Source organism: Saimiri boliviensis, chromosome 7 (assembly GCF_048565385.1).
Source record: "Saimiri boliviensis isolate mSaiBol1 chromosome 7, mSaiBol1.pri, whole genome shotgun sequence".
Classification (NCBI taxonomy): Eukaryota; Metazoa; Chordata; class Mammalia; order Primates; family Cebidae; genus Saimiri; species Saimiri boliviensis.
Window position 1 is genome coordinate 32,754,496 of NC_133455.1, and position 25,943 is coordinate 32,780,438.

The 25,943-nt window shown below is 42.8% G+C and overlaps 1 long non-coding RNA gene across 1 annotated transcript; it reads left to right on the forward strand.

Moving 5' to 3' along the window:
* The first annotated feature begins 497 nt into the window (after window positions 1-497).
* On the forward strand, window positions 498-25,938 carry LOC141579943 (uncharacterized). Its single transcript, XR_012518355.1, has 4 exons — window positions 498-663; window positions 17,694-17,853; window positions 22,398-22,472; window positions 24,136-25,938. It is a non-coding gene; the product is annotated as an uncharacterized LOC141579943 (long non-coding RNA).
* Window positions 25,939-25,943: the final 5 nt, after the last annotated feature.

A 25,943-nucleotide genomic window follows, 5' to 3' on the forward strand; every position in this document is an offset into this window, starting at 1 on the left:
CGTGGGGGCGGGCGCCTATAATCCCAGCTACTCGGGAGGCTGTGGCCGGATAATTGCTTGAACCCGGGAGGCGGAGGTTGCAGTGAACCGAGATGGCGCAACTGTACTCCAGTTTAGGCGACCGAGCTAGAAGCCGGCAGGGCGGGGACTCGGCAAGTGCGGGAGGCCCGGGGCTGGGGGGGCAACAGCTAGCGGGTGGGCAGACGGGGAGGATGGGGGGGCGGGGCGGGACTACAAGTCCCAGGCCACTTTGCGCTCCTGCGGGAGAAGCAGAGAGGTGGGGAAACGGGGCGCCGCGGGGGGCACGGGGGTGCTGCAGCCACAGAGAGGCGGCGCGGGGGCTGGGGCACCGACGGTTGGCGCGCAGGCTGCCAAGCCAGTGCCGGAGCGCAGGCGGAGGAGGGCAGCAACGGCGAGGAGGCGGCCGCAGAGCCCGGGGCTGGTCCTGCGCCGGAATCAGAGCGGCTGTGCAGCTTCCGCAGCCGCGGGTTAGTGATATGGGCGCCGCTGCTTCCTTTTGTACTTCAGGAACCCTCACGACGCCCTGCCCCTTGGCCACCCGGACATTGCTGAAGCCCGCTTCAGCTACAGCGCGCCAACGAGGCAGCAGAACCGCCCGCGCACTTCCAGGTGCACAGTGCGGGAGCCGCCACGGTGCTTCAGGTGGGACCGCGCGTCCTGCAACCGCCCGCGCACTTTTGTCGGCGCCCCCTGCCTCTCCTGCGGCCCTGCCCCATCCACCCTTTTTTCTCAAGGCCTCCTCACACCCTGCCCAGGTCGGCCTGCCTTTCCCCGCCTGTCCACATCCCGCCCTGGTTCCTAGCTCCTCCCTTCCACCTGGGCTTAGGCCAGTGTGGCTGGGACCGCTTAGGCCAGTGTGGCTGGGACCACTCAGCCCCGTCTCCTTCTTCAGACACTTTGGCCCATTATCTCCCTCCGCGCCTTCCCTCGGGCCCCTCTCTCAGGTCTTCTCACCCCCAGCATCCTGTGGATGCCCGGTGCAGCCCTCCCAGGCATCCATAACGGTAGACTTCCACCCCCCGGGGCCTCCTTTAGAACTCTGCTAGGACGTTGGTACATCCGTTAACCGCTCTGCGCTTCAGCCTCCTCTGTAAAATGGGATAACAGTAGGTCTACCTCATGGGGTGTCGGGATTAAATGAATTGTACCCTAAATTGCTCAGTAAATGTTAGTGCATTTATTTTTATGTATTTGTTCTTTTTGAGATAGGATCTCGCTCTGTTGTTCAGACTGGAGTGCAGTGGTGGGATCTCAGCTCACAAGTGATGCGATGTCTGGGCACAAGTGATCCTCCCACTTCTGCCTCCCAAGTAACTGGGACCACAAGTCAGGCCACTGTGCCTGGCCAATTTAATTTTTTTGTGTGTGTGTGGAGACAGGGGTCTTGCTATGGTGTTGAGGCTAGTCTCGAACTCCTGGGCTCAAACCATCCTCCCTACCCAGCTTCCTATGATTCCAGACCTGACCCACAGTGCATTTAGCCTTAGACAAAAAGAGTCAAACATGGCAGGACCCTTAGAGATATTCCACTACATTTCCCTCCAGAATGGGCAGGTGTTGAGATTCACTCGGGGGCTGTCTGGCAAAATATTAAGGAAATATTAGGGAAAGTTAGAAGATTATAGTTTCAAACCCTTTAGAAAGCCCAAAGATTTTGATGGAATAGGCTGAAGGCAGCCAGTTCATTACGTTAGAATTTTAAGTCATATGGTAAAAGATAGGAACAATAAAGCTTCCCCAGTTAAGTCTGTTTAACCCACATCCCTTTGTCTACTCTGTTTGCTCATGTAAACTTTGTGCTGGATGGTCATCTCATCGGGAGGTCCAAGAGAAATTACCCGTTAGTGGTGTTTACTCTAGACTCCTGAATGAAAAGCTTTTATCATTCGTAAAACCACTCTTTTAACCATGTTAATTATCCACAAGCCTGTTGACTTAGAACTTCTGTTATTAAATCTATATTGAATAAATGCAAGGAAGGACAAGGAGTGGTGGTCGGTTAACTTTAGTCACCCTCGGAAAGCAGTTGATGACCCTCCCTAGCCCACTCAAAATCTCCATACTAGGTGTGACAGTGTATTCATTCATCCATCGAGTCAAGCTCTACAGGACAGACCTCCGAAGGTGGTGATTGCCGTCTCAGGCAGGGATGCTCCAATTAAGATAAAACAGCCAGCAAGTGTCAGAGCCTGTTGTTTTGCTCCTTGTTTTGTCTGGGAGAGATAGGAGGGGGTCACGTCAGCCAGTTGGGCCTTGCTCCTTTGAGGATCCCTTTAATCCTCCAGTGAACAGACACATGGGAGAAAATAGTGTAGAAGCAGGAGAGTAGAGTCAGGAGTCCTGGTGCTGAGAGGCCTCACCTTTCCTTGGGAGTCCTTAGCGGGCCTAGACCCTGTCACCTGCTAGGGGCCCACCTGCTCAGAACACCTGGAGGGATCTGGGCCCAGGCCTGGAGCCTAGTATCGTTTCTCCAGGCTGTGCTCCCTACCTGGTTCCTGTGAGCCTCCACCTTCACTCTCACTCCTCTTCTAAAGCATTGCAAGCTGGGCTTTCTGCAGGGGAGCAGGATTGGGCTGGGATGTATGAAAGCACTCTCAGAGGTGGCCACGTGGAGAGCAGAGTAGGCAGGTTCCTAGCCCTGTGAACACAGGACTATTCCTCTCACCCCCAGACCTGCTAACAGCTGGAGCTGCCTCCAGAGATACTCTTAGAGCTTTGTCGACTCAGCTTTTGTCAATTCAAGCAGGATCTGATTCCCATGTTCTCCAGGGCTCCTCTGTCCTGTTTGTAAATGGGTGCAGACAGCCTGTTTCTCCAAAGGAAGCCAACTAAGGTTGCAGTCCTACTCAGGCTTACTTAGCACCTATATAAACTTGAGAATGACCCCAGTGGAGGCACTTTGCCAAAGCCAGAGGCTCTTCCTCAGTGTACACACGGACTCTCCCCATGTCAGGTGTATTTTCTATGGGATGTTTGTTAACAAAGAAAATAGAGTGTCATGTTTCAGATTTTTCTCAGATGACTGTGGAGCCCTATATCAGTTTTCTCATTTAAAAAAAATCTGAATCTACATAAATGGGGTGACAAGGCGTATTGTTAGGAGTATGGCTTTAGACTTGGAAGATCTTGAACTTGAAGCAGGAGTCTGCTGCTCACATGTACTGGACAAGTTATACCACATGCCAGTTTCTCTTTGGTCCAGTGGAAATCTTACCTTTCTCATTAGTGGTTGTGAGGATTCTGGAGAATGTTGTGGAAATGGCTGGCACCTTTTCCGTAATGGTATGGAAGATAGCAGGCACAACATGGCATATGAAACATCAAGCAGTGTCTGGCCAAATATGTAGTATATTCATATAATGGAATATTATGTGGTAGTAAACAAAGGAACTAGAGCTATAAGTGTCAATGTGGATTACTCTCACAAACATAAAATTGAGCAAGAAATAAGTTACAGACTGATTCTGTTCAGAACGATACCATTTATAGAAAGGTTAGGAAGATCCCATAAAACAATGCTACAGATCTTAAGGATATATACTGTGTCGGGAGGGGAAGAGATGCATGGGGTTGATAAGTTCTGGTTTTTAGGTGGTGGTTGCTCTGAAGGGAAGACGGGGGACGTGATTGGGAGTGGGTGCCTTGGGGCTTCTACTGTTGTTTTTCAGTGTTTTATTTCTTGGACTGGGTGGTAGGTGCATCAGTGTTTGTTATATTATGCTATCCATCTTTTTTTTTTTTTTTTTTTTTTCCAGACAGAGTCTCACTCCATCACCAGGCGCCAGACTGGAGTGCTGTGGCTCGATCTTGGCTCACTGTAACCTCTGCCTCCTGGGTTCAGGGAATTCTCCTGTCTCAGCCTCCTGAGTAGCTGGGATTACAGGCGTGTGCCACCATGCCCAGCTGATTTTTGTATTTTTAGTAGAGACGGGGTTTCACCATGTTGGCCAGGATGGTCTTCATCTCTTGACCTCGTGATCTGCCCACCTTGGCCTCCCAAAGTGCTGGGATTACAGGCGTGAGCCACTGTGCCCAGCTTTTTTTTTTTTTTTTTAGAAAAAGTTTCACTCTTGTTGCCCAGGCTAAAGTACAATGGCATGATCTTGGCTCACTGCAACCTCTGCTTCCTGGGTTCAAGTGATTCTCCTGCCTCAACCTCCCAAGTAGTTGGGATTACAGGCATGTGCCACCACACCTGACTAATTTTGTGTCTTTAGTAGACACAGGGTTTCACTATGTTGGTCAGGCTGGTCTTGAACTCCTGACCTCAGGTGATCCACCCACCTCAGCCTCCCAAAGTGTAGGAATTACAGGCATGAGCCACTGTGCCTGGCCACTATCCATCTTTTTGTAGGTTCAGAATATTTATTACTTTTAAGAAAAAGAAATGTATTTTCTTTGGGTTACTGACAATGGAGAACTATTTTGACGTGTGAAATTAAATTGGTCACAGAATAAGATAGTACCTGAGGCTGAGTGTTGGCTGTATCCAACAATGGAAGTGGAAACACAGGCAAGGCTTTCCAAAAGAAGGGATCAGGGTTTTAGAATAGGGGTGTATTTTAAGAAGGATAAATTTCTTTGTACCATTATTTCTTTTGAGCTGTAGGAGTGAAAACTTTATGGTGGTAAGTATGGAAATTACCAATTTGTCTTCCTTTTCATCTTTCAGATCCAAGAACTAATTCCCATAAGCCTTAATATTTCACTTTAGGGCTGTCCAGCCATAGAGAAGACCCTGATTTCTAAGATTTTAAGTTAGGATTTAGCCCTGCTCAGACTTCAATTAGTTATGTGTAATTTTACAAATACTATTTCTTTTCACAGAGGCTTAAAAAGTAAAGAAAAATCAGCAATTTTCTTATTGTATTATATTTTTCTTATTTTAAAGCATCTTTCAGCCTTCTTTGGAGAAGCTGTGATATTGTTGGGCATTTCCAAAATATTTTATAATGTGAGTCTTAATGAAAGCTGATACAGGAATTTATTGCTAAATTCCTTTATTCCGAAACTTAGGGATCTGATCTGGTGCCTTATTTTACAGATGAGGTAATAGAGGCTAGAGAGGGGCTGTAATTTTGCTGACATCATGAAGCTAGACTCAGACCCTCTCTGAAAGTATAGGCTCCAGGAACAGGGAGTGTCCAAAATGTGGAGTATCTCATTACCGAGACAAGCTTGGCTGTAGAGACCACAACCCAGGTGGTGCTGAAGGAATTGAGAAGCAGACACCCAGATAGAACAGCAAAGTGGGACTATTCGGGGGACCAACAGCCTTCTGAGCTGAGAGCTTCAGGGGGCTGACAGCATTCCAGGCTGAGGCCCTCAAGCAGATTCTGACCCATGCATTTATTCTCTCTGAACAGGTGATGATTATTAACAGATGTTCTGTATTTTCTCCTAGAACCAAGATAAACTAGGTAGGTAGCTGGTGCCTGCTTACCACTGATCAGGGACAGACCAGAAAATATTCTCCATGAGAGAGCCATGGGCCGTGCTTAAAGAATTATTTTAACCAGTCTTTGGTATTTATATATTGTCCTGCCACTTTAGAATGCCCCCAATAGCTTTCCACTTGGAGTGGGGGTGGCTAGGTTTTCCTTGCTATCTATCGTTCTTCCTAGCAAACAATATATTCTATCATACACTCAGCATTTCTCAACATCTAATTGTATTGTCTGTTCTGACAAATCTACTTTTTTTTACTTTGGATATTGTTTTGGATCAGAAAAGACATAGTAGTCTTTCCTTTTACTGTATTTGATAGCTGTCCTTTTTGGACATTGAGTATCACCAGGACATTTTGCTGCCAGTTCTTTACCAGGATGGTATAGGACCTTTTACTGGACATATCTGGAAACTGCTGCAAGGGTCTAGCAGAGGCTGACAGTTCCTGTATGTGTGTCTTGCTGTATATGTAGGGGTGCTGGAAGTTTCTCACGGAACTTAACTAGAATCTGAGACACTGGGGAAGGAGAGCATGTGATTGAGGGTGAAGCTTAAACAGCCTTGCTCTTCTAGATCTCTGCTGTTTTTGGAGCAAGAGAGCATCATCAGTCAGCAAATGATTTCCTCCTTCTGGTCCCTTCTGGTGTTCAAATGGCCATGTGTTGGTTTCGGAGCCACACGTAACTGAATAGCTATGTACACCTATTCTTAACCCACTTTTGTGGGAATGCTCATGCCCTGTTGTTGAAATTGCTCCTAATGACAAATATTTATTGGCTTTGATAATCAGAGTGTGTTCAGTACAAAACAGAAGTGGTGAGCCAGCCTTCTTTGCTGTATGATTCTCCCAAGCTTTTCTACTCTGGGGTATCTGCTCATTCTTGAAGCATTATTTAACTCTAAGTTGTGGGGATTTAACTTTTCATGGCTTTTCAATTAGTAAGTTCCTTCAAGACAAGTCCAGTATTACGCTTGTGATACCGCAATGGCGTTCCATCTTCACTGCATCTCACACAGTCCTTTTGCAGAGGAGTCCTCATCCTATTTCCTACCCACCAGAGGGTGAGCTCCCTAAGGATTTTTGTAGCCTCAGCTCCCACAACAGTATCTGGCACAAAGGAGACTTGTAGACTAGCGTGTTTGTCTTTCTGAAAAATTCATATGTTGAAGCACCAACTCCCAATGTGATGATATTTAGAGGTGGGACCTTTGGGAGGTAATTAAGTCATGAGGGTGGAACATTCATGATTGGTATTAGTGCCTTATACAAGAGACCCTGGAGAGATGATGTCCCTCTCCACCTATGAGTATACAGCAAAAAGGCATTCCTTTGCAAACCAGGAACCAAACTGACCAGCACCTTGATTTCGGACATTCTAGTCTTCAGAATTGAGGAGTAAATTTCTGTTGATTAAGCCACTCAGTCTGTGGTGTTTTTGTTATAGCAGCCTGAACTGACTGAGGTAAGCTGCCCAGGTAGACACTTGGTGAATGAATGAATAGTAAATGGTCAGTAATCTCTGGTTTTGGCGTGAGCCCTGACCCTTTAGAACTGATCAGCCAAAACTTCCAAAAGTACAGATATATTACATGCCATTCTTGCCTCATGTCATAGAGGCAGCCGTTCAGTAAATGCCCACAAATATAACAGATATTAGGAATCCAAAAGGGGGTTATGACTCATCCTTCCCCAGAGGAGAGAGCTTACTTAACAGTCAGTTCTGTATTTTCAAGTCTGTTGTATTTCATGCCCGCAGTTAGGACTTTGAGGACACTGTTACAGCACTTTTTATGTAAAGGGCCACATAGTATTTTGGTTTTGCACTCTGCCATCTCTGTCACTATTCTACTGCAGTAAGTACAGTAACAACTGTAGAATGAGTATGGCTGCGCTCTGATTTTTAGTTATTGACTCTGAAAGTTGGATCTCGTGTAACTTTCACATTTTATACAATATTCTATTAATTTTTTTCAACCATTAAAAAATGTTAGCTGGGCACAGTGGCTCACTTCTGTAATCCCAGCACTTTGGGAGGCCAAAGTGGGAGGATCACTTGAGCCTAAGAGTTCAAAATCAGCCTGGGCAACAAAGTGAGACCTTATATCTACAAAAATTTAAAAACTAGCCAGACGTGGTGTTGTATGTCTGTAGTCCCAGCTACTTGGGAGGCTGAGGCAAGAGGATTGCTTGAGCTCAGGGGGTAGAGATTAGTGAACTGTGTTCAGTCCGTTGTACTTCAGCCTGGGTGACAGAGGGAGACCTTGTTTCAAAAAAAAAAAAATAGCAAAATAAAAATGTTAAAACCATTCTTGCCTTGTAGATTGTACAGAAATAGGCAGAGGCTGGAAATGACCCCAGGCTGTAGTTCTAGGAAGGCCTTGCATGCTAGGAAGGTCTCAGGATCTTCCCACTCACTCACTATGTGTGCTTAGGCACTGGGGATATGACTGGACAAGACAAACAGTCCCTGTCCTTGTGGAGCTTTCAGTATCCAGGGGACAGATGTAAATAAAATGTAACAAACACCAACCAGTGCTAGGAAGTTTGAAAGGAAAGAGATGCAATGCATGTATAATTCAGGATCTTGATCTGGTTTAGGGGTTGGGGAGAGCTAGAAAAGACTTTGTAAAGAAGCGACAATCAAGCTGAGACACAAGGGATGAGTTGGTATTGACTGGGAGGGTAGAAAGCAGGGAGTAAAGTGTTCTAAGGAGAGGAAATGGCATAATCATAGGTCCTGGTTGCATGTGGGACTGAAGGAGTGCCTGGTGGCAACTAGGGGTGAAGGCGACATAGCCTTTGGAAGAGGCAGGCCTTGAGCCAGGGCAGGATTTTGGCCTTTGTCCTAAGAGCTATAGAGTCAGTGAAGAGTTTTAAGCAGAGTTTGACAAATAGTTTTTTTTTTTTTTCTTTCTTCTTCTCCCAAATTGATTGTCTTTGTTTATTTGGGCTGCTATGGTAAGATACCACAGACAAGGTAGCTTATGAACAACGGAAATTTATTTCTCATAGTTCTGGAGGCTGGGAAGTCCAATATGAAGGCACCAGCAGATTTGGTGTCTGGTGAGGGCTCACTGTCTTAGAGATGATGCCTTCTAGCAGTGTCCTCACAGCAAAAGGGACAGACAAGTTCCCTCTGGGGCCTCCATGTGTGTGTGTGTGTGTGTGTGTGTGTGTGTGTGTGTGTGTGTGTGTGTGTGTTTGTATTTAAATGTGTTTTTCTCCTCAAATTTCTTTTACCACTATGGCCTCTTGTATAAGGACCCTGATCTCATTCCAGAGGGCTCTGCCCTCATGACTTCCCACATGGCTTCACTCTTAATACTATTATCTTTGGAACTGGGTCTCAGCATAGGAATTTTTTGGGGACACAGGCATTCAGACTGTGGTACTGATGGTTTGGTCTTGCCTACTATTTTTATTTAACTAGGTTGGAGGATTATCTTGTTTGTGTATGAAGGGTTGAAGTATTTATATGTTATGTACTGGCAAATAGATTTAGAAGTAGATAAATGCAAAGCTGAACCTGTCTTGAGCAGTTGCTTCTTAATTTGTTTCTGAGAGGGGTGTGCTGTGATGGGTGAAGCTTACCTTGTCAGGTGTGTGTGGCTGGGGCTGGCCCTGTCCTGGTGTACTTCCTTTCCTGAAGCATTCAGGCTAAATGCATGCTTTAAGCCTTCATGTCCTCTTGGAGAGAGAGAGAGAGAGAGAGAGAGAGAGAGAGAGAGAGAGAGAGATCGAGCACGTGTAAGTAAGTAAGTCTCTCCCCCTCTGGATGGTTGAGAGTATTAAGGTTATAAATAAGAGCTGCCTAGCACAGTGCTTGACTCATTGTAAGTGCTCAGTAAATGGTGGCTACACAACCCAGGCCTGCTGGCATTGCTGCCACTGTTGCTACTTTGACTCTTGAGCTAGTAGGTGAAGTGAGTCTCCACTTCCCTTGAGTCGAGTGGACAGGGTGCCTTTCTCAAGGGCAGGAGGGAGGGCTGAGCTGGCAGGGAAGGTGTGCTTGTCCTTCTAGGCCTGCCTCTCATAGATCTTCTGTGGACCCTGCAGTTGGCCCCACTCTGACTCTTAGTTTTTGCTTCCCTCTTGACCCCCTCAGACCTGGTAGAAAGAGTTCTTTGTGAGAATGGCGGGTGTTCCCAAGAATCTATTCTAGGACTGTAAAGTCATAAGAGTGACTTGTCTTTTCAGCCCCAGCTCGCATCAGAGGACCCAACCCAGCCCAAAGCAGGCACCCAGATGTTTGGTAAATTGGGGATAGTTGTTACGGTCCAGGAGCCATAACATAGTATATGTGATTTTCCTTGTTGGAAGGCATGGCACTGTCTACCAAGAAAGACAAGGCATGTAGTCACCATGCTGCTGCCTCACACTGACATTTTTAAAGCCAGGCCTTGTGGAGGATGAAGCAGGAAGGAAAGAGACTTGCTTTTGGGCCCTGGAGTTTCAGCAGTTGTGGGAATTTGGCTGGGCTGTCTGTGTATGTTGCTGCATTGGCGCCCGGTTTTCTCAGATAGCTCCCAGGAGCTTGAGATTGTGCTTAACAGTTGTGTCCCATCAGTCCTCTTGGTCTTGATCCATTTACACGCTCCCAGGGACTCATGTATCAAGAGAGTCATCATTGCATGACACTGTCCATGGAAATCACTGTGGTCATGAGAGGAACAGTGGCTTTGGCCTGTAGACTCTGACCTTTCACCATGACTCAGCATGGGAAGCCGAGGCTCAGAAAACTTCAGTGTCTTGTCCAGGGCCACCAAGGGAGCCACTGGGCCATGTCTCCTGTTGTATGTAGAGTTGGGGGCTGAGAAGGGGCACCTGTCTGCATCCTCTGCCGGTCCTGCATCCACCTGTTGCAGGGACCTAATTCTAAAGGACCTGAATCAATTCAGTCTACTGCCTCAGCCTTTCAGAGGCTTCTCATTGCCTTAGGCTGAAGGCTGTGCTGCTGAACATGGCCTTCAGGGTCTCATGGGGTCTGACCCCTGTCATTTCCTCTGTTGCAGGCCTACTTCACTTCTTTCAGTTCTTCAGATGTATAGTCTTTTGTGACAGGCCCTGCCTCAGGCTGTCCCTTTGCAGGGAGGGCTCTCTCTTCTCCAGTTACTTCTGCTCATTCTTCAAAGAAGCCTTCCCTGTTCCTCCCACTCCTCACTGCTGTGCTTCTCCTTCACAGCCCTTACTGCCACCTGTTGTTACTCTATTTCTTTGTGTACTTGGCTGTAGTCCAGCTCCCTTGCAAGGCTGGGAACTCCTTGGGGCAGGGACCCTATCTGTCTTGTCTCTGGTTTACTCCAGCACCTCATGCTGCCTGGTGCATGGTGGGTGTCCAGCACCGACTTGAGGAATACTGATGAGGGAAGGCTCCAGACCCTTCCAGGGGCAGAGTTGCTCTGCTGCTCCTGCTCCCACTACTTGCGGCTAGTCATCCTCTGCCCTGCACTCTCGTGGTAGAGGGAAGGTCTGTCCACACCCACCTGCTGTTATAACACACTCCCTTCCCTAGCAGGACGACAGTTCTTCTCAGCAGTGTCCTTTTTGTTTGGCCTCCTGGGAAGGATGTTTTGGACAACAGTTTGTTGTTCACTTTTTTGACTGGGAACTGACAGTAGATAATACACATGTTCATATGTAAATGTCTACTGTCTGTATGTATGTAAAACTGAGAAAAATGTCACTGCTACATATAGTAAAGCTAAGTACTATTTTCTCTTTTAGTACTAACAAAAATGCTTATCCTCTCAAAATTGATTTCATAACTTCTTAATTTGAAGCCCTGGCTCCTAGTGGGTCACCACCCGCATTTAGAGAAGCCTGTTCTGCAGGATTGCCTGGCTGTGCAGCTGGCGCTCCCTGCTGCATCTTTCTCTCTCCGGCACTGTGGGATGGGGCTGAGGATGTTTCCTTGGGTAAGAAACTGGCCTCCCTGCCTTCAGTGGTTTGAAGGGTCCTCAGAAAGACAGGTAGACAGGCCTGTGAGTCCTCTGCCACAGGTGCTGTTAGGGTATAGTTCAAGGCTAAACCCAGCATGTCATGGCCTCCCTGAGCACACCAGGAAGAAAAGCCTTATTCTTTGCAGTGTGGGTTGTGGGAGAGGCTGGTGATTGTTTTACTGTGAAGATGACTTTTGACTTAAAGGGCTTGAGAGATGGAGAGAGACTGGCCAAAGGGAAATGCAAGCTCAAGGACACCTGTGTAGAGGGAAGGAAGTCAGAACAGGGTGTGTCTCACGAGTGGCATGGGTTCTCGTGCCAGGTGTGTAGGGTGCTGGAGGGTAAGGATAGAAGAGGAGCTGAGGAGGCCAGGGAGCTCCAGGATCAAAAGACATCATATCAGAAGTAAATATTTTCTAACTTTGGATATTAATGCTCCAAACTTGAATGCCAGCTGAAGCCTGGACCACAGCAGAAAGCCTCTCAAAGTCCTTGGTTTGAAGGGCAATAGCTTATTAAAGAGTGATTGCATTAATTTGCTCTGGCTTCTGTAACAAGTTACTATAAACTTGATGGCTTAGAACAACACATGCCTATTCTCTGATAGTTTGAAGGCCAAAAGTTCAAAATCACCTTCACTAGGCCCAAGTTCAGGTGTTGGCAAGACTGGTGTCTTTGGAGGCTCTGGGGCAGAGTTGGTTCCTGGTCTCTTCTAGCTTCTGGTGGCTGCTGGCATTCCTTGGCCTATGGCTGCCTTGCTGTAATCTCTGCTTCCCTGGACACATTGCTGTTTCCTCTTCTGCAGTTAAATCTAGGCCCACTAGCATTAATAGATAACAGCATTAATCCATTCGTGAGGACTGAGCCTTCATGGCCTAATCACCTCTTAATGGTCCCACCTCTTACTACCGTCACAGTGACGATTACATTTCAACATGGCAAGTGACTTCTCGCTTGCAGGCCTGCTGCCTGACAGCTTCCCCATTTGGTCTGCCTTCTTAGTTATGTGTTTGTACTTCATTGTAAAAGCCATGCATGCATATAAAAAGAAAAATCAACCATTGCTGAGGGGTGTACAGTTAAAAGTGAAAAATCCTTCCAAGTCCACTTCCCAGAAGTCACTGCTAGAACTGAAGTTGCTTATGTATGCACCCTGAAATTTCCTCAGCGTGTATGTGGTCTACACAGAGGAATCATACAGTGTCCACTATTTTAGTGCATAGTTATTGCACTAAATATTCTGTGCTCTATTTTAGTGCATAGAATTCCACTCACTCTTCCCTCAAACATGATTTCTCTATATTTACCATGTCATGAGGCCCACTTGCACCAAAGCTGTGCTCTTACCTACAGGTGAGTCAGGAGGGGTTAGCAGTGGTGGGAGTGTAGGGCCACTTGCCATGCTTCTTTGACCTGGGACATAATATATGCACTTACCTGGAATGTCTTAACTTGTTAGCCTTTATTGCAGCTCTTTTTCTAACAGAATTCAGTTATATGAATGTGCACTAATTTATTTAACCAGTTTCCTAACCATGGACATCTGCTTGTTTCTACTTTTTTTGTCATTTTGAATAGCATTTTTCTGGTATCCTTGTACACATATCTCTGGGCCCTTGTGAGAATATATTTGAAGAATATATATTGAAGAATTAATTTGTAGAGGAGGAAATACTGAGTCAACTTTATTGGGATGGCTACTGCCAATCAGAGGAAACCCTCCCAACAACCTCCTCCCTATTGCCCCAACCTTTGTTTCCCTTAACTGGGCTTGTAGTCTGGAGGGAGGGAGGGAGCTGGCAACAGTGGTAGCCTGCCTCCCTCCTGTGCACAAAGTCCCGGCAAGTGCCAACCTCTGCCTCATCCGTGTCATCCCACTGCTGAAGAGGTTGTGGTGTTGCCTAAAATGTGGCTGTGCTGGCAGTTTGTGGAGGGGTTAACTCCGAAGAGATTTGATAGAACATTTCCCAACAATTCTTACTCTGTTAAAGCAGTTAGCAAAAGGTTATTCATTCACATATTGTGATAGCATGATGAGAACATAAGTGTGAGGCTGGGCGCGGTGGCTCACGCCTGTAATCCCAGCACTTTGGGAGGCTGAGGCGGGTGGATCATGAGGTAAAGAGATCGAGACCATCCTGGTCAACATAGTGAAACCCCATCTCTACTAAAAATACAAAGAATTAGCTGGGCATGGTGGCGCATGCCTGTAATCCCAGCTACTCAGGAGGCTGAGGCAGGAGACTTGCCTGAACCCAGGAGGCGGAGGTTGCGGTGAGCCAAGATCGCGCCATTGCACTCCAGCCTGGGTAACAAGAGCAAAACTCCGTCTCAAAAAAAAAAGAAAAGAAAAAGAGAACGTAAGTGTGTTATATAATTTCTCTGCATTCTTGTAAAAAGGAAAAACAATGCTTTAAAAAACACATTGAGGGGCTGGGCATAGTGGCTCACACCTGTAATCTCTGCACCTTGGGAGGCTGAGGTAGGTGGATCACGAGGTCAGGAGTTCAAGGCCAGCCTGGCCAACATGGCAAAACCCTGTCTGTCTCTGGGTGCCTGTAATCCCAGTTACTTGGGAGGCTGAGGCAGGAGAACTGCTTGAACCTGGGAGGTGTAGGTTGCAGTGAGCCAAGATCATGCCATTGTACTCTAACCTGGGCAACAAGGGAAACTCCGTCTCAAAACACACACACACACACACACACACACACACACGCACAGAAGAATGACTATTTTACATGAGAATATCTATCTGATTCAAACTAGAGATGAAGCTGTCTTTTCCCTCCTTACCTTTAATCTACCCCAGGAAACACCAAATTATACATTTCTTCCTCTTCCTTATTTATCTGCATGTTTATTTTAATAACTTCATTGAGGTATAATTTACCTCCCGTAAGTTCACTTACTTTAGGTGAATAGACTGATGAATTTTAGAAATTATACAGTGATATAAACACCTCTGTAATCAGGATAAACAGAACGTTTCCATCACTTTAAAAAATTCCTTCACGCTGTTTTACAGTTGATTCTTTCCCTTAATCCCCAGCCCTGGGCAACCTCTGATCTGCTTTCTGTCTCTATAGCTTTGACTTATAAAAAATTTTATATAAATGGAATCCTACTGTAGGTAGTCTGCTGTGTGTCTTCTTTCACTTAACCTTTTGGAGACTTATCTATATTGTTTGGTGTTTTCATATTTCATTCCTTTTATTGCTGAGTAATATTCAGTAAGTATGGATCCTATTAAGTAAGAGAATAGAAGCATATGTGTGTGTGCGTGTAAGTATGGCAGTTCACGTGAGCATGTCCTCTTACCTCATCACTCCACTTACTGACTGCTCCGATGAATTAATTTGTCTCTTCATCTTTTGACAGTTTAACTATAAAAATTTGACTATTCCTTTATTTCTTTTGCAAGTTAAGGTTATATTTACAACTTGAAATATTATTTATATTAAGCAATTTGATTATGATATGCCTTGATACAGCTTTCTTCATGATCCTTGTGCTTGAAGTTTGTTGAGCTTCTTTGATCTGTGAGTTTATAGTTTTCATCAAATTTGGAAAATTTTTTGGTCATTATTTCTTCACATCTTTATTCCATCTCCTCCCTTTCTCTTCTCCTTCAGTGACTGGCTCATTGGTCCATCCATCCATCCATCCATCCATCCTTCATTTCTTTTGCCTTGTTTCTATTTCCTTTTAGGTCATTTCTATTGCAAGGTCATCAGATTCACTAGTCTTTCCTTCTAGTCTGCTCTTATTCTCATTTAGCATATTTTTCATCATAGGCACTGTAGTTTTATCTTTGGAAATTTGATTTAAATCTTTAAAAAAATCTTCTATGTCTCTAGGATGTTCATTCTTTTTTCTAGCTCCTAGAACATGAAGAATACAGTTATAACTTTTAGAGTCCCTGTCTGCTAATGTTATCATTTGTTGTTTCTGGTCTGTTTCTGTGGATTGATTTTTTTCCTCATTATGAGTTATACTTCCCATTTCCTGCATTTCCTGCATGCCTGGTCTTTTTTTTTTTTTTTTTTTTTTTTTTTGAGATGGAGTCTCGCTCTGTAGCCCAGGCAGGAGTACAGTTGCGGGATCTCAGCTCACTGCAACATCCGCCTCTGGGGGTCCCACTTCAAGCAATTCTCCTTGCCCAGCTAATTTTGTATTTTTTAGTAGAGACAGGGTTTCACTATGTTGGCTAGTCTGGTCTTGAACTCCTGACCTCGTGATCCTTCCACCTCGGCCTCCCAAAGTGCTGGGATTACAGGCATGAGCCACAGCACCCGGCCTATGCCTGGTCATTTTTAAAATTGGGTACCAAATATTGTGAATTTTACCTTTTTGTCTGCTGGATTTTTTGGCATTGCTATAAATATTCTTGAGCTTTGTTCTTGGGTGTATTAAATTATTCAGAAACAGTTTGATCCTTTTGAAGTTTGCTTTTAAGCTTTGCTAGGTAAGATGAGAGCAGGCTTTAGGGATACTGTCAGTAACCTTTCTGAGTACTCTTTCTGGTGCCCTGTGAATGATGAGGTTTTCCACTCTGAATGGCGAGACTGGGCACACTATTCCTAGTTCTGTACTGGGCTTGGGGATTGTTTCCCTTGCTTCTCTCAGGGGGTTCTTTCCCTGTTCTCAGGTAGCTTTCTTACATGCAAGTGCTCATCAGTACTCAGTGGAAGACTTGGGGGACCATCTAAGATCGCTGCAACACTCCCTTTATGCAGCCCTCTTCTCTCTAGTACTCTGCTTTATGGGCTACAACTGCCTTGAGACTTCCCACTGTATCTTCTCAACTCAGAGAGATGCTGGGCTCCTTCTGGGTTCCCCCTGCTTGCACCCTGGCCTGGAAACTGTCCTCAGGCAGTACGGTGGGCTTACCTCATTGGTTTTCCCTCTCTCAGGATCACTGTCCTGTGCTGCCTGATGGCCCGTGACTGAAAACCACAGTTTCTATATTTTTTTCAGTTTTTTAGTTTTCATGGAGGAAGATAAATCTAGTTCCTGTTATTTCATCTTCACTGGAAACAGAAATCCCAACCTAGTTTTTAAACTTTTACTGAAATATTTTTAGCACACAGGCAAGTATATTAATTACTCAGATAGCCATGACTCAGTTGTATAGTTTTGTCATTTTTCCACTACATTTTAAAAAACAAAACATTACAGATACAATTAAAATCATCTCATTTTTTTATTTGTTTCAGACAGAGTCTCACTTTGTTGCCCAGGCTGGAGTACATTGGTGCAATCTCGGCTCACTGCAGTCTCCATCTCTCAGGTTCAAGCAATTCTTCTGTCTCAGCCTCCCAAGTAACTAGGATTATAGGCATGCACCACCACGCCTGGCTAATTTTTGTATTTTTAGTAGAGATGGCATTTCACCATGTTGGTCAGACTGATCTCAAACTCCTGACCTCAAGTGATCCACCCACCTTAGCCTCTCAAAGTGCTGGCATTACAGGCATGAGCCACTGTGCCTGGCCACATCCTCTCTTCTTGATCCTATTCTTCTTTCCCTTTACAGAGGTAGTCAATATTCTGTATTTGATTATTGTCATTCATGTGTAGATTTTAAAAAATGGTTTTACTACATATGTATGTATCTATAAATAGTCTCTATTAATAGTATTATTTGAAAACACAAAACAGTATCATGCTGTATCTATAATTCTTCCATTTTCTTTCACTTTTCATTCATCATTTAAAAAATATTTATCCCCATGATACATATAGCTTTAGTTGAAATGTACATTCCACAAGAACAAGGATCTACCTGTGTTTTGTTCATTGGGATAATCCAAGTATCTAGATAGTGTTTGGCACGTTGTAGGCTCAATCAGTATTTGTTGAATGAATGAATTCATTTTAAGTGCTATATAGTACTTGACTATATGAATATGCCACAGTTTATTCTCCTGTTGATGAATGTTTAGGTTGTTCTACTTTTTTTTTTTCTAATATGAACAGTGCTGCAGTGAATGTTATTGTTTGTGTCTCCTTGTGCAAGTATGTAAGGATTTCTTTTAGGAAATACTAGGTGTTAGGGGCAGGCACGTTTCCAACTTAGCAGTACCTTGCTGAGTTACTCCATGATAATATTATCAGTTTATACTCCCACTAGCAGTGTGTAAGAATCCCAATTTCAACATATTCTCACCAACATTTGATATTATCAGATATTTTAATTTTTGCCAGTCCTATATACGTAAGATTACGTTTTGTTTTACTTTTTGTTTTTGTTTTTGTTGATAACACATCATTTTTCCCAATAGAAATTTGATGTCTTCTTTCCATCCTGGGAATGGATATGATAGTTGGAGGACTATGTTTTATACCAATGAAGAGTGAAACTTTTAGATCCAACCCCTAAGGACCTAGAATAGTCCATAGTACAGGAAGAAGAGAAGAAATTGACCCCTGACGGAAACAAAGGTATCAATGTGCTTCCTGTTGTCTGTCATTCTCTCTACTGCCATCTGTTAACCACCAGTGATGTGGGAGACACTTTATTAGCAAGTATTTCTAGAAGCATAAGGCCTAATTGGGGCTTGCATTTTCTTTATGGGACTTAAAACATAAAGGCTTGGCAAATTATTTAACAAATGTTATAAGAAATAAATACCTGTCTGGTCCAATGGCTCAAAATTTTGGAGGAGGTAGAACACTTGGAAGTCATGATCCTCTTTATGGAAATATTGTTTTTAACTTTATAGAAATTTGAAGTGTACACAAAAGAAGAGAATATAGTCTTAAGAATTCTTGTGTACTCATCATCCAGCTTCCACACTTTTGGCTTCTTTTTTTCCCTCTCCACCTCTGAGCTCCTACTCCTCCCTGCACCTGCTGTTGCTGGATTATTTTAAATTTTAGACGTTAATCCATTGCATCAGCAAATGCTTTAGTATGGATCTTTAAGAGATAATGACTCTTTTTATTCTATTTTATTTTATTTATTTATTTATTTTGAGGCGGAGTCTTGCTCTGTCACCCAGGCTGGAGTGCAGTGGCACGATCTCAGCTCACTGCAACTTCTGCCTCCCAGGTTCAAGCGATTCTCCTGCCTCAGCCTCCTGAGTAGCTGAGACTACAGGCATGTGCCACCACACCGGCTAATTTTTATATTTTTAGTAGAGACAAGGTTTCACCATCTTGGCCAGGCTGGTCTCAAACTCCTGACCTGAAGTAATCCACCCACCTCAGCCTCCCAAAGTGCTGGAATTATAGGCATGAGCCATGTGCCTGGCCAATGACTTTTTAAAATTTTCAGACAGAGTTTTGCTCTTGTTGCCCAGGCTGGAGTGCAATGGTATGATCTTGGCTTACGACAACCTCTACCTCCTAGGTTCAAGCAATTCTCCTGCCTCAGCCTCCCAAAGTAGCTGGTATTACAGGCATGCGCCACCACGCCCAACTACTTTTTGTATCTTTAGTAGAGGGGTTTTTCCATGTTGGTCAAGCTGGTCTTGAACTCCTGACCTCAGGTAATCTGCTTGCCTCAGCCTCCCAAAGTGCTGGGAGTATAGGCGTGAGCCACCACGCCTCTTTTTAAAAAATTATGATCATAAGCCAGATCTGGTGGCTTACGCCTGTAATCCCAGCACTTTGGGAGGTCAAGGCGGGCAGATCACTTAAGGTCTGTGAAACAGTGCTTATTTTCCTCATAGGTGTTGTAAGATTTACAGGCAGTAATCCAAGTAAAGCTCTCCCTCACACAGTGCCTGGCTCCTCATAGGGTCTTCACTGTTAGGTGTTACTATTGCTGTGGTCATCATCATCATTCTAGAGAAAGTATCCTTAATATAAGTGATCATGGCCAGGTGTGGTGGCTCATGCCTGTAATCCCAGCACTTTGGGAGACCGAGGCGGGTAGATCACAAGGTCACGAGTTCGAGACCAGCCTGGCCAACATGGTGAAACCCTGTCTCTACTAAAAATACAAAATTAGCCAGGCATGGTGGCACACATGCCTGTAATCTTAGCTACTCCGGAGCCTGAGGCAGGAGAATCTCTTGAACCTGGGAGAGAGAGGTTGCAGTGACCCAAGATCCCGCCATTGCACTCCAGCCTGGGCAACAGAGTGAGACTCCATCCCCCCCTAAAAAAAGAAGAAGATTTTGTCTTTAGATAACTGATCAAATTAAGATTGATAATTCAGAATAACATTGAATTTTTGTTATTTTAATAATATTATATGACTGTGGTATTTTGGGAAATTATTCGTTTAATTATTTCCGTTATCAGGTGAATTTAGAGTTTATGGCCTGGTTCTGTGTATAATCTGATTCTTCAGATTCCCAGTGCACAGTTTTTGCTTGTCTGTAGATGATGTTGTTATTACGACACACGTGAAACTTGAGGGATAAATAGGGTAAGGTCCATTGGAGTCACTGTAGCTATTAATTCAAATAGGATCTTTCCAGAAGAGTTTATTATAGATGGTATTTGATATTGAGTCTGTATTAAAAATTGTTTTAATTGTTAATAGATATTGTGAACTGTCACCATGTGTTCAGTTGGTTACCTTTTGCCCTCATTTATTCCATTACAGCAACCAGCCTATGTTCTGTTCTGCAAACATACAAGGCATGCTCCTATCTTAGTAACTTTTACAATGGCTGTTCCCTCTATCTGGAATGCTTTCTCCAGGGAGTCATACATAACTGCCTTCCTGTCTTCCTTCAGGTCTTAGTGCAAATGCCAATTAGGGAAATCTTTCCTGATTTCCCTAGTTAAAATTGCAACTTAAATCTCCTACTTTCTGTCCCTCTTTTTACTTAATTTTCTCCTTAGCAACTATCACTTTGTGGCAGGCCCTGTATTTTACTGCCTCATTGTCTTTCTTCCCTTTCCTAGAGTATCAGTTTCATGAGAGTAGGGACTTTATCCACCTAGTTGCCTGCTGAATACATTATACCTAAAACACTACCTGGAGTAAAGCAGATACTAAACTTTTTGAATGAATGAAAAAAAAACAGGAATGAGTGAGTGAATGAATAAAAATATAAATCGTTGAAAACATATATGAATAAATACGTAGATGAAAAATACTCTAAGGCCAGCACAGTGGCTCAGACCTGTAATCCCAGAACTTTGGAAGGCCAAGGCAGGCGGATTATGAGTCAGGAGTTTGAGACCAGCCTGGCTGATATGGTGAAACCCTGTCTCTACTGAAAATACCAAAATTAGCTGGGTGTGGTGGCATACGCCTGTAGTTCCAGCTTCTCAGGAGGCTGAGACAAGAGAATTGCTTGAACCTGGGAGGCAGAGGTTGCAGTGAGCCGAGATCGTGCCATCGCCCTACAGCATGGATGACAGAGCGAGACTCCATCTCAAAAAAAAAAAAAAAAAGGAAAAATACTCTGATAGTAACCTGTATTTTTGTGCAGTGGAAATAAGATAACCCATTAAAAAATTGATTTTTTAGATATGGATAATGTTTTGATTTTCTGCCTGGCAATATTTAAGTTAAGTTGGCATCCAATGTTATTTAGCTACAATAATGTTTGGAGTGCTGTAAAATTTGTAATCAAATATATTTGTTACTTTTTAAAAAGTTTATTATCTGTGAGAAAAGAATAGTTTTCAAGTTTTGATAGAGTTAAGCAATACAGGAGACAGATTTTATTTATTTATTTATTTTTAACACAGAGCCTTGCTCAGTTGACCATGCTGGATGGAGTAGTGCAGTGGTGCAATCGTGGCTAACTACAGCCTCAACCTCCTGGACTCAAGCACTCCTCCCATCTCAGCCTCCTGAGTAGCTGGGACCACGGGCACACCACCACATCTGGCTCATTATTATTTTTGTGTGTGTGTGGAGACAGAGTCTCCCTTTGTTGCCCAGGATGGTCTCAAACTCCTGGGCTCAAGCAAATACTCCTGCCTTGGCCTCTCAAAGGCCTGTCAATCCTGGGATTATAGGCATGAGCCACCACATCTGGCTGAGAGATCTTAGTTCTTTCTGGTAATGTATCAAGTATCCCTTTATCACTCCAATAATGTTTATGCAGTCTGGCTAGATTTATAGTGATGAGAGCTCTTTTTTTTACACATAAATCCTAGAGGTATATGAAGTCTGACTTTCAAACCAATAGAGTAACTAAAATATTTTAGAGCCACTTAAATAGATGACTACACTGGTAGGTGTGAGACTCGGCAGTCTGTCAGAGCCATAGTAACTGTATATTGGAGAAATTGGAACCACTTTATCTCTGGATGGCCCTGGGCTGCTGCTTACCTGCTAATTTTGAGTTTCAGTGCAGTTAATAGATTTGGAGTTTGGAAGAAAGCTTAGTTTTCTCATTGAAAACTTTAAAAGGCAGATGGTCTGACTCCTCCAGACCCCTGAACCCACACCAGCATTACATGCAGTCTGCACACATATGGGCACAACCTAGATATGGTGCTACCCAAAGTCTGAGGTAAAAAAATTAATTGTACTCTACAAGATATTGAACATAGTAAAGCTACTAGATTGTGACTTTCTGAGGTCCTGCTTGGTTCTGAGTTTTCTTCTCCTTTTCAGGTTTGGAGATTATGGTTTCACATTAGGGCAATTCATCTAACAATAACTGCTTTGCCAAAATCTGATTTTTTGCATTGGACAAGTGCTGCACTTACTTTATTCTATACTTTGTGCTATGTTCATCACTTTTATCTTTGTATTCTTTGCATCTGTAGCACGTTTGGTGGTGTTTTGTTTTCTCTTTGATATTTTGACCAATTGACATATTGTAGATTTTCTCATCTGTAAGAAACTTTTTTAAAAGTTTATGTTTCATGCCTTTTTCTTTCCAACGTAATGCATTAAGCATCACCTTAAAATTATTTGCTTCCAGGATACTAACATATTTTCACCTTTTGGTTTCTGCTCTTTGATAAATTCTCAACTTTGTATTAAAATAGTCAAATTTACAGAAGCTATAGCCCTTATCTTGTACTTCCAGCAAATATTACAGTTTCTTGTTTTTCAACAGCTTTGCAAAGGCTGAAAAATTTTCCTCATACTTCCCTCAAAGCCAAGTTGCTTCAAACCTCATTGACAAAAAGAGGTACGTACAGCCTCTTACTACATTTAAAGTTTCATTAGATGATCTAGTTCAATCTTAAGCCTTTTGACATACTGAGTCAGGGGTGTCTGTAAGGCACGTTTTGGTCTTTTTTAAAAAAATAAATAAATAAAATAATGAGGATTTATTCTGTTATTTGAGTAAATCCAGAAGAAACATTTTCTACAGAGGTATGTATTGGGTTGCTTTTCTGAAAGGAATAAGTGATATATAGAGAATGTGTTTTTGTTACTAACTGAAAGCCAAATGTAATTATTTCAATTTTATGCCAATTGAACTTCATAAGTGCTTTAAAATGAACTTTATATATACATTATAATGGACTCAAGCAAGCATTTTTTGACTGATTTCATATAAGTAGAATTTCTAGAGGAAAATATTATAAAACAGTTTTAGGGATTTTAATAGACATTTTCAAATTATCCTGCAGAAAAATTGGTTCAGTTTATACTCCCACCAACAATGACAGATCTCCAGTTTCCTCCTTCCATTTGTCATCTTTGTGGTCTTTAAGCAGAAAATATTGTTTTCATTACATTTCTTTGGTTTCTAATGCTTTTGAATCTTTTTTGTGTGCTTATTGGCCATTTTTATTTTTGTGGGAAGTGCCTGTTTCTCCATTGCTTCCTTTATTTGGAAATCATTTGTTTTTTTTTTCTTGAATAATTTTATCTTTTTTTAAACATTTGTCTTTTTCTGAGTAATTTTAAAGATTTCTTCATAGGCTAAGGATACAAACCTTTTATCTGTCATTGAAGTCACGAAAACTTTCTCCCAGTAAGTAATTTGTCATTTTGCTTTATTTTTTTTCTTTAGTGTATTTTTTTTTTTGCTAGCCAAGTGCCAAAGTCACATTTCACTTAATTTTTATCCTGCTGAATGAAAACATTTTAACTTAGTGTTTTAATGTAAACAGGAGAAAGACAGAATGTAATTATCTAGGTCTTGCTCTGTCACCCAGGCTGGAGTGCAGTGGCACGATCATAGCTACTGTAGCCTCAAACTGCTGGGCTCAAGCAAATTTCCCACCTCAGTCTCCCAAGTAGCTAGGACTACAGGTGTGTGCCACCACACCCTGCTAATTTTTAAATTTTTTTGTAAAGATGTGAATTTGCTATGCTGCCCAGGCTGGTCTTGAACTCCTGACTTCAAGTAATCTTCCCACCTTGGTTTACCAAAGTCCTGGGATTACAGGCTGGGATTACAGTCCTGGGATTTGAACTACTGTTCCTGGTTCAAAGTTTATTTTTGTTTGCTAGTGGTGTTCTTGGTATCTTTTTATATTTGATGTTTTGATGTTAGTGCTAAAGTATTACACTCACCATCTGAGGTTACATGACTTGTGTTTTAATATCGAACAGAGGGAACTGTTTAGTTCTGTATCGAACAGATGGAACTGTTTAGTTCTGCATCTTTGCAGGTATACAAAATGTACCTACCAGGACTCTGCTTTATATCCATTGAAAGCAAAAACTAATACAGTAAGACATTGCCTGGCTAGAGGCTTTGAAAGAATGGAGTATTCTGGTTTAATTCTATTGACTTAGAAGTATGAAGATGAAAAAATTTCAAAACTTTAATTTTGTGTTGAATGCAATTCAAAAATATATAGCCAATGATTCCTTTTTTTTTTTTTTTTCTCTAGTAAATTTGGACATTCGGATCTCCTTGGTCTTTTATTACAGAACTCCTAGTGTGCCTGAGACTTACATTGTGAAGATCCTTTTCTAAAACTTAAGATGTAAGAGGATGTAAACGGTATTGTATAAGATCAGGCTGGTTGAGAACCGATATCTGTAAATACACTTTTTAGACTAAATCTCTGATTGCCACTTGTTTTCTTATTTAACTCATAAAAATTAAACACATTGGACGGAGGGTGGAAGTCGGAAGGAGATTTATGTCTTTTAATTGCATGACATTGTTTCATGTCAAAACAGAACATATTGTATCCCTGGCTTTGGACCTGCAGAAGGAATCACATTTTCTCTACCTGCTGTATGCCAGAGTTCTTGAATGCCTAGAGGGCTTACTGTAGCATAGATTGCTGGGCCCTACTTCAGAGTTTCTGATTCATCAGGTCAGGGCAGTGGGGGAGTATGAGAATTTGCATTTATAAAAAGTTATTAGGTACTGCTGGTCAAGAGACTATATTTTTGAGAACCACTTTTATATACCAACTATAAGTTGTAATACTCTATGAAAAGCTTAGTTTGGTCTGGGATAAGAAGCACACAGGTTATGGAGCAAATCATGCAAGATTCAATTCTTGATCCCAGCCTAGTGTATAATTCAGATAATAAGCAATACACAGTGATATAACACAATTCTTGGTTTTCATGATTGCAAGTCATAGCCAAGTACTGAGTGAGAAATTCAGTTTCATTTTCAAGGATTAGAGATTCCAGGTGATTCTAGAAAAATAGGATTTAGTGATTAACACCATGAGACTAGGAGTTATTTATGTCCTTTTTCTCTCTATCACTTAACATTTAGCCTTAGTTTAGAAGGGCCTCACATTTGTTTTAAACTGGTAAAGAGCTTTGAGTGCTTATTAAATAGAAAGCTTTGTGTTTTTATTTATTTATTTTACTTATTTTTTTGAGACGATGTCTCACTTTGTTGCCCAGGCTGAGGTGCTGTGGCGTGATATTGGTTTACTGCAACCTCTGTGTCCTGGGTTCAAGCAATTCTCCTGCCTCGGCCTCCTGAGTAGCTGAAATTACAGGTGTCCACCACCATGCTTGGCTAGTTTTTGTATTTTTAGTAGAGATAGGGTTTCACTATATTGGCGAGGCTGGTCTCAAACTCCTAACGTCAGGAGATCTACCCACCTCAGCTTCCCAAAGTGCTGGCATTACAGGCATGAGCCACCATCCTTGGCCCAAAAGCTTTGTGTTTTTAAAGATAATTAGGCATGTTTCTAGTTTTTTAAAAAAATCTTAACAATCATGTAGGAGAATAAGAGAAACTTTTTCCAAAAAAGAGAAATCATTTTGATTATTTTATCTCATTGGAATGTTGGATAATATAGTCTGCTTCATTAATCATCAAGCATGCTATGGATTTTTCCATTTTTATAGGATTTGTATCTCAACTGAGGTAATGTCATTTATACTCCATTTAAAGATGAAAAATAAAGGCCGAAATCATAGGCCTGGCATAGAAGCTGCTAATGAGGACAGCTCCGGAGGAACAGGTAGATACAAACACATATAGACATGCATAAGGTACCCACACACATTATTTTTAGAGTTTATTTTTAAAAATTTTTAAAGTGATAGCTGGCCGTGTCCCTCCCCACAGTGGGCGAAGACAGCGGTTGCATGGTCAGCTTTCCTTGTGAGGCCACTGGTCCCTCTGGATGCTGCTGCCTGGCCACAGCCCTTTCCCTTTCATCTTTCTGATTGACCAATGGGCTTGAAGCATTAAGACCACACCCCTATTCTGCGT